The sequence below is a fragment of the Mustela nivalis genome (genome assembly GCF_964662115.1).
Source record: "Mustela nivalis genome assembly, chromosome: 1".
NCBI classification, from domain to species: Eukaryota; Metazoa; Chordata; class Mammalia; order Carnivora; family Mustelidae; genus Mustela; species Mustela nivalis.
In genome coordinates, this window is record NC_139020.1 from 79,393,448 (window position 1) to 79,406,339 (window position 12,892).

The 12,892-nt window shown below is 37.6% G+C and overlaps 1 long non-coding RNA gene across 1 annotated transcript; it reads left to right on the forward strand.

Annotated features, from left to right (window-relative positions):
• The first annotated feature begins 3,507 nt into the window (after nucleotides 1-3,507).
• LOC309862605 lies at nucleotides 3,508-11,927 on the forward strand. The gene is made up of 3 exons (XR_014310605.1): nucleotides 3,508-3,643; nucleotides 11,308-11,438; nucleotides 11,862-11,927. It is a non-coding gene; the product is annotated as an uncharacterized lncRNA (long non-coding RNA).
• The last annotated feature ends 965 nt before the right edge of the window (nucleotides 11,928-12,892 follow it).

The following is a 12,892-nucleotide window of genomic DNA, read 5'->3' on the forward strand; positions in this document are numbered from 1 at the left end:
GTCAGAGAGTAACGTAATTTGCCTAAATGAGGGTCACTTGGCTTGTGTATTGGAGCTGGGGTTCAAATAAGGTCTGACTCTGGGGCGCCTGGGTGGCTCAGTGGGTTAAAGCCTCTGCCTTTGGCTCAGGTCATGGTCCCAGAATCCTGGGATCGAGCCTTGCATCGGGCTCTCTGCTCAGCGGGGAGCCTGCTTCCTCCTCTCTCTCTCTGCCTGCCTCTCTGCCTACTTGTAATCTCTGCCTGTCAAATAAATAAATAAAATCTTTAAAAAAAAATAAATAAGGTCTGACTCTGACAACAGTGGTCAGTTCATCAAAAAACAAAAGTTATAAAGACATTCCTGAAATGTTTCCTAGGAGGTTCAAAATTAAAAGTAATTCACGAAGGGTGTTCAGGTGGAAAAGGGATCCCCTCTTTCTGAAAGGAAGGGGGAAGATGGGGAAAGCTCAATGGAGAAGATCAAAATTAATTACTACAATGAAGACTAGAATCAACTTTGTACAACATACCATCGACCTGGGACAAAATAAAAGCAGTGATTTGCCTCTTAGTGAAGAATAGCAAGATGTAGTGTATAAATGCAATGGTATTTTGGAATAAAAAAGGAAATTTAGAAACTCAAGGGAACATAGACTGTTGATTTTTTAAAAATCTTGGAACTCTTCATTGTAAGCAGTGTTAGAACACTTTAATAGTGTCTAACAAATCAGACCCAAATTATGATTCTGGGACTTTATTTTTGGTTAGCTGTAGGAAATGAATGCATGAAATGAGTTTTCTGAGTTCATTTCCTGATGTGCAGAGGTCCTCAGATCTTACCCTTTCACCTTGAATGTTTGCTCTGCTCTCTAAAGGACTTAGAGGAATTCATTTGGCCAGTTAGTTTATTATCGATAGTTCCTTCTCTCTGAGATTTAGACCAAATACAAGGAAGAAATAATTTTTTCCATCATTGAGTGAGCTTATTATGTATGTAAATAATCAGCATCTTTTTTTTTTTTTTTAAAGCAACATTCACTGAAAGTCAAACCTTCATTAGATCTCTGCATAATTGATCCAGGCCACTTAGTTGAGTAAAATGTGCTCAGTTAGTCACTCCAGAAGCAGTCTCTTTGACTTGGAACAGTCTAGAAGTGAGGTTAACCAGGTTTACTTCATATTACTCCTGGACTCTGCATGTACAGTGATAAAAAGTCACAAAAAACTATTACTGTCTTTTTGTTTTTTAAGGATTCAATACTTTTTCTTTCAAAAATTTTATTTCCTTTAAATCTATAGTAGGGATCTAAAACACACAGCTGTACTTAAATAATACAATTGTTATAAAAGTATCTCTCAAAATATGAAAGAGTTGTAAAGCACTAAGTAGCTAATTCTTAAATGTTGATCAAAGCATGCTTAAACCATTCTCAATGCCACAAGTGAAAAACTGTTAGGGGAAAAAAGTTAACTCTCAAATAGTAATACATTGCCTTTTTATTGTTTTGTTTTGCGTAATTGCTCTTCATTTTTAAAATTCCTTTTCCAGCTATTGTTTCACTTTTTAATCAACTGACTGTTGCCCAAGAAAGGTACCAAAGGCTTGGTTCAGTGAACAGGCTAGATAGGAAAGAAGCTTTGAAACTTTAATCAATCTTAGATTAGTTACAATAATGGATAGGACCGGGCTGGGATTAGTGTCACTTGCCTTGGAGCAAAATTTAGGTGGGCATGAAAAAACTCAATAATGAAAATATTATTTTATTTAATTTAAAACTCTATTTATTTATTTGAGAATGAGAGAGAGAGAGAGAGAGAGAGAGAGCATGAAGTGGGGAGGGTCAGAGGGAAAGCAGGCTCCCTGCTCAGCGGGGGAAGCTCTATCCCAGGACCTTGGGATCATGACCTGAGCGGAAGGCAGACACTTAATGACTGAGTCACCCAAGCACCCCTGAAGTGAGATTTTGGTATTGGTTATACTTACATGCAAACCTCTTATCAGCAGTATGTTATATGGCTTTGAGTTCTGCTCAGTAGAGAAATGTATATATATTTTTCCCAGATCACAATAATAATTCACAATATAAATGATGAATCTCTTCCTATTGTTTTCTTAAGAGATACAAAATCTGAAAGGAAATACTGTCTTTTCTACTTGCAGAAAAAAAAAAAAAAAACAATGTAAACCTTAAACTTGCACAATGTCATATCTGTTATATTTCAATTAAAAAATTAAGTTGTTGAAAAAAAAAATCCAAGAAAGCAAAAACAAAAACAAAAACAAAAAACAAGCCCAGAACACAAAACAAAACAAAAACCAAACTATAAACCTTATAAAATTGTGTTTGTTAAAGAGGATAAAAATCTGGTCATGTATTATTGATTTTACAGAGGTAATTTTGGAGAGTATAAAGCTGGCTTAGCGTGTCCTAAAACATAAAGTTATTAGAGGAAATACTTTTGGTGTCCTGAGCACAGAACAATTTGACCTGGATCTTGAAAGCCACACAGCCTAGTTTAAAAGTGATAGGTAGGGGCAAAGCTGGTATTATTGCTGCTCCAGAGGGAAAGAGAATTTTAGCAGTGTTTTGCACTTGAAGTCCGTTGACTGAAATGGAAGAAGAGTCTGAGAAGGGGACTGTGAAAGCAAAGGCTCAGTCGCATTTTCTTTCAGTCTAGTTGTCTGGCATAATAGTAGGTCAAACGCTTGAATGTACAGCATTTGAAACTAGAAACTTCTAGAACTTCCTGACCCTTTCTGGGCATTCACAATAGAGGTGTCCATGCTGTGATTCTAGTGGAAGAGAGACGGTCCGCCGACTTAGGTCGGTGCGTCGCTTAATGAAAGGAGAGAAATCTCTGGCTTTCCTGTGTTTTTAAAGAAGTCTCTGAAAATACTGAGCTGGACACTGAGAGGTTGTTAACTTCCCAGACCAATCTGCGTCATGTTAAAAATACTCAGGTCTGCGTGGTTGGTTAACTGCAGGTGTTTGGCTGTGAGAGTTGAGGAAGCACAAACATGAGCCTGGAACATTGCAGGGACGTGACTGGTCCGCGATGATTTGAATGGAAGCTCAGAGAAAACATCATTCATGACCAATTTATTTCCTTTTCAGAAGTGTCTCTGGGATGCCAAACATCTGGATGAAAAGCAAGAAGGCTCAGACAGTCCCTGGCAAAGATGATTTTCCTCATTCCTCATTTCCACCCAGTCGTTCACTTATTCAACAAGTATTTATTGGGTATTTATTGTAGACTTTCCTAAGAGCTTCGGCAGGGAGGAAGTTATGCACAGATCCTAATGTTATTACAGACCTTAGAAAGAAACTGGAGAGTGCCACAAGAGACATGTAAATAAAGTATTTCACCTGAGCAAACTACTTATACATAGCTGGGACACTCAGAGCCACCTTCTGGGTAAGACAGCGTTGAGCTGAAATTTGAACGGAATGTTTTTATTCTAACTGGAGTTAGGCTATGTAACAGACACTCTTTCGGTGGCGAAGTGTAGACAACACAAGTACAACCTGATTTAAGACCCTGGGGAGGTCAGAATCCATGAGAGCACGATGGTTCTCATTCAAGCCACACGACTGGAATGCAGTGGGAGCGTTTTCTGTAAGATTGAGAAGGCAAGAGGAGTGGCGTGCTCGCTCCAGAATGTGAGGAGAAATTGGCTTATAAAGTTGGCATTTATTTAAGCAATAGGCTAAGATGTGATGCTGTAAAGGCAGGTGCAACATTGTAAATGTCAGAAGAAAGAAGAAGTAGTGAGTAGGAAGCTCCTGCAGGAGGAGAGGCCAGGGAAGATAAAGGGCTTGGATTTTGATCATGACAGTGAAATTAGAAGGGGTGGGTCTATATTCTGTGTGTGTGTGTGTGTGTGTGTGTGTGTATTCTATTTTAATCTTTGCATTTTCACATGTCTTCTTTTCTGTGTCTCTGTGAACAAAAATTTTAAGGCAAACCGCTTGTGGACTCCCAAGGAATGAACAAACCCAACACATGAATACACGCTCTTACCCTCCTCTGTAAGTAAATCCTGAAGACACACCATAATCACTTTCAGAAAGAACCAACTTTGGTCAAATGTTTTAATTTTTTTCTCCACGCATCTGATCCTTATAAATCCAGAGAACTAATTAAGTGTTTCTCCTCTAATTAAAAAAAAAGGAGATAAAAAAATATATACTTTAAGGACAATTTAATTATTTTTGGATTACCAAAAAAACCCCTACACATGGGTTGTTTTGTAAAAACTGGAAAGAAAAAACTCGGGCCTTTTGTCTTAAGAATAGGAAGTTTTATTTGCCAAGTATAAGGGAGTGTAGATGCCAAAAGTTTCAAGTTTCACTTAAAATTAAGTTACAACTCATATTTGAGGAAATTTGTCAAAAAACTGGCAAAATGTCATCATTTGGGGAGAAAAAAATCAGCTTCTAACTGATGGAATTCTGGTACCTAACAAAATAACCAAAAGGATGGAGACCTGGTCCTTCAAGACTAACAGCTAAGCCATCATGAATTTCTGGAAAAAACAAACAATAAAACACAAAAAAACTACTTCCAAATGGGGGGAAATAATTTTTTAAATATGACCTTTCCTCACAACTATATAATCATAACCACATAGCTTAAATTTCTTAACTGTCAGATGCTTTGGTAAGGGCTTTGTAAACGTAAATCAATGTAATCCTTTCAACAGCAGTAGAAGGTAGGTGTATTGTTACTTAAAATTATTTCACTGATGAGCTCTGAGCAAGAGAGACGTTAAGTAACTTCTCCCGGTTTATATAGCCAGCAAGAAGTGGGTCTGGGATTTGAACCTTGGGATCTAATGACAAGAGCCAGGCTTTCATCTGGTTATTATGACGTGAACCACTAGAATACAAATGTATGTTTTCTGGAAAGAGCATGAGTAGTAATGATCGGTTAACCTATCTCTGATGAAAAGGATTTTTGGCATTCCTTTGGTTCAATGCGGAAAGTTCAGTAGATTAAATTATGGGAAAGTTTCTTAATTCTAATTTATTGCCTTTATACCTATACTACTTAATCTTTTCTACGTCTCCGACTGCTTCAATTAAACAAAAGCTAAGGATAGTCTTTCCACTAAAAAAAAACATATGCACAGAGACCCCTGCTTAGAGCTTCTGAAGATTTATGGGTCCCAATTAACTTAGAAGGTTAAAGCCTCATCTTTCCCTATAACATCACCTTCTTCGAAAATTAAATTTTGGTTAATTACCAGGCTGGAAGAGTCCCCTGACCCTGCCACAAACTTCACTTATTTACTAGATGTGTTACTTATTAGATCAGTAAAACTGTAATGCTTAATTACTCACGCTCTTTTCTAGATACAAAAAGAATTCATTGACTTGAGCAGGTCTTCATGTAGCGAGTTGATGTTTGAATCAAACTGGGTAATTTCATACGCCACTTGAAAAGTTGACCTGAATTTCAGTGATGCATTTGAAATTTAACTGTGTAAATGTCTGAGTCCGAGTAGCCAGGAGCTCTCAAACTCCAAAAGATATTAAACGCACGACTTGAAAAAGGTCTACCTTGTGTCACTAAGCCCTTGCTTAGACTAGTTCTGTCCTGTGAGTTGGCAATGCAATCCAGCACTCCCTTGGCTGTGATGCCAAATCCCAGAATTGAAGAGCTATCAGCTTGACAAGATACTGTTAATTTCCCTTTCTCCATCAAGGGAGGGTAGTTAAGCCTGACTTCTGTATATAGAATTGTGACCTTCCTAAATTGATACTGTCTTTCTGACATCAGGTCTTTCTTTTTTCTTTTTCTTTTTTTTTTTTAAGATTATTTATTTATTTATTTGACAGAGAGAAATCACAAGTAGATGGAGAGGCAGGCAGAGAGAGAGAGAATGGAAACAGGCTCCCTGCTGAGCAGAGAGCCCGATGCAGGACTCGATCCCAGGACCCTGAGATCATGACCTGAGCCAAAGGCAGTGGCTTGACCCACTGAGCCACCCAGGCGCCCAGGTCTTTCTGACACCAGAAAAACCCAGCGTTGTTTTTTATTTTTCTCACTACATCCCAGGAGGATTACCAGTTCCTGCATCTGGCACACTCTCTTTGTTCCTCACCCTCCACTCTTGGTCACCCCTCATAGACGGGTGACCTCTAACTAATCATGAATCCATTCTCTCCATGACATGGTAATTAACAGCCAGGCCTTCCTCAGTGAGAGTCTGGGGGAGGAGCCACCATTAGCTTTGTCTTCACGTATCCCTCACTCCTATTGCTCTATGTCTCAGTTTCATCTTCTGCAAAATGAGGACAATAACCATAGTGACCCATAGGACTAGTAGAGAGGACCAAACGAGTTAATGCCTATGAAAAATGTAGAACTGGGCCTTGCCTCTATCAGAATGTGGGCAGTGGTTGTCGCTAACAGAACTGGTAGTGTTTTTATGGCCCTGGCTTGAGCTCCGTCAAGAATGACGTGTGGCCAGTTTCCAGCTACAGTTAATGGAAGACTATGGTTAATAATAGCCAGTTTGAGAGGAAAGACTGAAACATATTTATTCAATAATTTTTGTGATATCCATGATATGCCGGGCACTCTGTTGGATGATGACAACTCCCGTGACTAATAAAGTCAGAGGAGCTGTGTTTAAAAATAAATAAATAAATAACTGAGAGTGTCACAAAAATATATCCTGAATATAATGTAATGTTTGCCTAGAAACCTGGTCAGTGGAGTGAATCGTATTTTCTTGTCTACCATGTCTGAAGCATCCCCTCCCCAGCAGAGCTCCTGCCCTTGTAACTGACAACACTTCCTCTGCGTTCTCTCCTCTGTTCTTTCTTGTCTGAGTTTCCCATGGATGACCGCAGTGCCTCCCTTGTTCAGAGCCATTTAATCATTTCTCAGACACAGTGAACAGCGACGCTTTGCTCCTCGGACCTTATTCATCACAGTTCTTGACTCTCCTATTGCTTCTATAAGTTGACTCAGTCAACTAATGGATTGGTTTGCTGTCTGAGTTGTGTTGGGTATTGAGGTAAAAAAGTGAATATTAAGCTGTTTTTGTCCTTTGAGGAACTTTATAATTCCATGTGGAGGAGACAGATCCCAAAGCAAGACATCACATTCTGTTACAGGGAGTCTGTGTCCACAGGGTACCGAGCCACCCAGCGACAATACAGCTTTTCCTCCACCCCCCCCCCCCGTTTCTCATTACAGCATGTACCACCCATTATGTGAAAACATGGTGTTCCTGACTCACAGTTTGTAGGAGTTGTACTCTGCGTTTTATATTCTGTTTTTTCCAGTACTGGTAATGGGATTGTACTGAATCATTTATTTACACTTTCTTGGCCAGTTTATTTTGACATATGACATGTATTTACTGATGGAGGAAACACATGTAGTTTGTGAGTGTGGTGCAATGTTTTTCCTTTGGAAATAGAAACGAGAGACATCATGTAAGTTTTACCAGCTGAATAGTTACCTTGATGTCTTTCAGTGGGTCCCAACTAGTTCTGCATTATCCCTTCTGGGTGTGTACATGTGCACACATACATGTCGTGGAGGATGGGAAGAATGTGATAATCGACACAGTGTACCTATTTGAATAGTATTGGGCAAAGGAAAACAAATTGCACATCACTAATTTGGATCCTTTTCAATGTTTATTACCACATTTATTTCTCTGGACTAAGCATCTACATTTTTATCAATCCTTAGTGTTTACTATAAGATAATTTCTTGTTTCAGGCAGTTTTAAATCAATCTGGATCTAGGTTCAGTGACTATTTCATATAGTGCAGGAATTGCTTTCACTTTATTGATTTTGCTCTGCTCACCTAGTTCTGGAAAACCTTTTTTTCTTCTGTATCCGTACTGTGCCCACAATTCTGCCTGAGCAAGCAGCCCCACCGCAAGGCAAGGGTTTCCTCACAGTGCTCCTGATGGGTCCTTCACCCTCCCCCGAACCGTCTCTGCTCTTTTATTCTTGTCCATTTTGTTCACACTGTCTCTTCTGTCTGGAATATCCTCTCTCTTCCCTTTTCTCTGCCTAGAAAACTTCTCATCTTTCAAGGCCCATCTCAGATTTGGCCCACTTGAGAGGTCTTCTCCACCCTTCCCACACAGTGTGGGGGTTCCTGCCTGGGTTTCCGCTGCACTCTATACCAAACTTGGATGTGTGTAACCCCCATATCTCAGTACTTTAATGACTAATTTCTGTTTGATTTATTTTTTAAGTCAAAAAATTTGAACTCCATTTGGGTAGGAAACTTCAAGTCATTGACATTTTCCTTATACCCAATACAGTGCCTGGACATATACAAGACTCTCAGCTATGAACCAAATGAATGAACTTCATAGTAATTTTTAAAGAACTATCAAGAAGAGTATTATGTGGCTCTTTCCTCAAAACTACACTCAACTGTGTCAAACATTGATGAGTCCTTCTTTGGGCTCCCACATTCTTCTGTAATATTGATCTCCATCTTTCTTTCATGTATTTGCTTTTAGTACTGCAAAGCATTAGCACTTGATGTGTTTATAGTTGCCTGGAAGTTTGGTGTATTAATATTTTAAGTACTTTTGTGTTTAATAGCCTCTCTTTCTCTAAACTAGACGCATCAGGGAGATAATGCTGAATGCCTTCTCAGTGCTCCTGTCTCTGAAAGGCTCTAGCTATTCAATCCTTTTTGGAACTCTTTTAAAAGCAGAAGTGGCTTTTTAAATTCTATCTATTAATTTAAGGGATGATTTTGAATCATGTTTTCCTGCCCTAGTGGTTCCACATCTTGATTTTTTTTGTCACCCAAATTCATGAATAAAGATCAGGACACTTAATTTTTCTCAGTCATCTTAACTTGTCATGATCTTCTTTTTCCAGTCAGAGCAAGATTTTTCTCCCAAGTTGTGATTCTCACTCTACCAACTCTCCTCCCTTGTGATGGAAGAAACTTCTATACATTTAAGGGGCTTTATGTATTCTGTTATTATTTTTAAAGCTAGATCTTGTCAGATGCCTGCTTTTTGTTCACAAAGAAGCCCTGCCATTTTCTTCTGACTATAATGGGGGTGCAAAATGATCCTCCAACCAAAAACATAAAAAAAAACCTTTTTTTACATATGCTGATAGAGAATGTGGTCTCAAAAAAGATTTCCTTTTGTGATAGATCAAACTCTAATTCATGAATTTCTAAAATTATTCCTTCTTGCTGTAGACATGAATTTCTAAAGGGAGTATGTGTGTGTGTGTGTGTGTGTGTGTGTAGACATTAATTATTGACAGAGTGGGGAGTAGAGCAAATCATGGAAAAATTCCTTTTAAGAATAATTTATAAACTAGAATTTAAATATTTGGAAGAAAATTAAAAAAAAATTTATATAACCATGTCTTCTTCCTTTTCCTAATCTTGTTTCATTATTATTTTAATGGTTTCTGCTTTTACTACTAATGCATGAATGTGCCTTTACTAAATTATCTTTTCACTTGAAAAATAAAAGCTGTGAAATACAAACACACTTTCAAGTAATAATAATAAGCTAATAATTATTGAACACTTATCATGTAACAGGCACTCTAAGTAGGGATTTTCTCATTTTGGTCATGAATTATAATCAAAATGGAAACACTAGATGAAATAATTAAAAGCAAAGTAGAAGCAATACATTTACAAGGCATAGACATACTCTGAAAATGTCTTTTGTCTTTATATAAGCAAAGCTCTTAGTCTGTATTTGATCTTCAGTCACCACAGACAAATTAATCTACCTCTCTTTTCTTGCCTTCATTTTAGACACAGAACATTAAAAAATATTTAGGATTTTTGGGATACCATGTCAATCAGACTTTCTTGGTACCCCATAGACACTTAGGGAGGTTGTGAATAGTCAAAAGAAATCAGACCTAGAGAAACAAGGACTCATTTACTCACCCTATTTGTTAACTATTTTAACCCTGAAAACAGTATTTTTTAAAATTTTGAGTTTCCTAATTTCTAGTATAGCTAACATACAGTTGTATACTAGTTTTAGGTATATAATACCGTGATTCAATAATTATATTTATTTTTCAGTGCTCATAATGATAAGTATACAATTAATCCCATTCAACTATTTCACCAATTTTCCCACCCATCAGCCCTCTGGTAACCACCAGTTTGTCCACTGTAGTTAAGAGTCTGTTTTTTTTTATTGGTCTCCTTTCCTCTTGTTCATGTGTTTTACTTCTTAAATTCCACACATAAATGAAATCATATGGGTTTTGTCTTTCTGACTGATTTCACTTAGCATTATACCTTCTATATCCAACCATGTTGCTGCAAATGGCAAGATTTTGGTGTTTTTATGGCTGAGTAATATTCCATTGTGTATAAATACCACTTCTTTATCTATTCATCTATCAATGGGACACTGGGATTGCTTCCATGCTTTGGCTATTGTGAATAATGCTGCAATAAACATAGGGGTACTTATATCTTTTTGAATTAGTATTTTTGTATCCTTTGGGTAAATACCAGTAGTGAAATTACTGGATCATACAGTAATTCTTTTTTAATTTTTTGAGGGAACACCATACTGTTTTCCATAGTAGATGCACCAGTTTGCATTCCCACAACAGTTCATGAGGATTCCTTTTTCTCCACATCCTCACCAACACTAACTGTTTCTTGTATTTTTGATTTTAGCCATTCTGACAGTTGTGAGGTGATGCCTCATTTTAGTTTTGATTTGCATATCCCTGATGATGAGTGATGCTGAACATCTTTTCATGTGTCAAAATAGGCAGTATTAAGTTAGTACTTTGCTATTTCAGTCAGTCTAATTAGCAAGTTCATTATTTTTAAGCTTTTGGTGGTAACCAATAGTAAAAGAAGAAACAAAGAGAGGCAAAAATGTCTTCTCTCAAGGAATCTGAGATACTGAAGTGATCTTATACTTCTGAGGCAAAGTGACTTTACAGAGTTGGAAGTGAAACCCAGGAAGAGGCAATATCCTGCCAAAAGTTACAGAACCAGTTAGCAGTGGGTGAGGCTGAAACCCATGTCTTCTGTCTCCTGTGCAACTGTCTGGACCACATACAATATCTTTTTCTAGAATTTCTCTTTTTCCTTTTGACTTCCTTATGACAATTATTTTATTTTATTTTTGCAACAACATGATACATTTTATTATTTTTTCTTCCACTTCAAGTTTGTATTGTTGGTTTCCCTATGCCTTCCCGCCTTTTGCCTTCTCTTGGTTTATAAAAATTCTCATTTTCCCTTAAGAATTTCTTGGTTTTTACTATGTTACTGACTTTGATTTACCTCTTACTTTTTCTATTTTCAATCAGAGACTCTGAGAAGGGGTTAGAAACTTTGAGATGTTGAACGTCAGTTGTCCAAATCAAATTCAGCCAAAATAACAACAGCCAAAAGCCAATAATGAAGAAAAATGCTCTTCAGCCAAGTATGTTCATCTTAGGTTTGTATTTACTATTTTTTTTAGTGGTACAGCTGTTGCAGCTGAATCCTGTATGTTGAAATTTGGATGGTTTTCATTCTGGAAGACAGTGATAAATCTGAGAGTAGAATAGTTATTCCAATAAAAATGTTTTTAAAAAAGTATTATTTACATAGGAGAGAAAATAAATATAATATTATGGGTTATTTATTGCTTTTAATTCACAATTTAGCAGTTAATTCCCACACAATCTTGTATTTATTCGCTGGCTACTTTATGTTGGTTCTGTGTTTTGCAAGTAGAGTGCCATAAGACACTACTGTGCTCAGTTTATATGCTAACTTTAAGGTTTAAAGGTACCGGTATTGTGTGTGGGCATGTAAAAAAAGACATACATCTGTTCAAATAAACTCCACTTTCTGTCTTGTCTAAATCACTTGTCAGGATCAAGTTCAAATAAGAGGGCAGAGACTGACCCATATGCCCCCTTGACTGAAAAAGTAGAAAGTGTTTCTATACACAAGAACTGAGAAATGGTAAGATTCCCTTTATCTTTCTCTGATTTCCCCATGGCGATCTCTTCTGACCTTCACCAGTGACCTGCACACGTGAGGCCCATGATGTAACACAGAGAGGTAGAACTAGGAGAAGGATAAAGGGAGGTTTGGGGGGGACCCGTTATGAGCACTGGCACTCGGTGTTTTAGTACCTATCCCCATCACCATTAAAATGCAACGGTTTGTTCAAGCTGCCTTGGGAAAATTTCAAAAACACAAAAGCATGTAAAAGGCATTTAAAACCCTTCAGCTGGGTATGCATGTGTATTTAGTTAGTTAGGCCCAAAGAGGATTAAAGAAACCCAGGGAATGTTCACTCATCCTATCCAACTTTGCCATTTTGCAGCAAAGTGTCATTTCTGATCACTGGTTTAGTTAAAAATGTGCACAGAACATACAGTTGTTGTCCAGGTTGATCTGAACAACATTTCCCCAAATTTCTGGCAGGAGTTACGACCAGAGAACAACATCCATGAGAAATTATACTTGGCCCACAACATGCTCAGTGCACAAAGGAATCCAGGCAGTGGGTTTAGCGAAAATGAGGGAGTGGCTGTGAAAGAAAGGTCACATAATCACCTCTCCTTTGTATTCCTTTCAATGACGATTTTAACAGGAATTTTTGTTTCCTAACTACCTGCCCTTAATAATGTCTTCTCCCCTCTTAATTGTTCATTCAAACCTATACTACAGCTGAGTTAAAGAATGAATACTGAAGCATCTGAAAATGGATTTTACATGGTAAAGTAAATAAAGAACAGTACATTGCCTATTACTCCAGTCCACATTGGTTTCTCCCTTCCGTGTCCTCTGTAATATTTTAATCTGTCCCACTATATCAATACTGATTGTCTGCTCTATTGTATTTATGCCAGTTCAAAAGAGAGAAGAGTATATAATCAAATAAGGTAGTGTTTA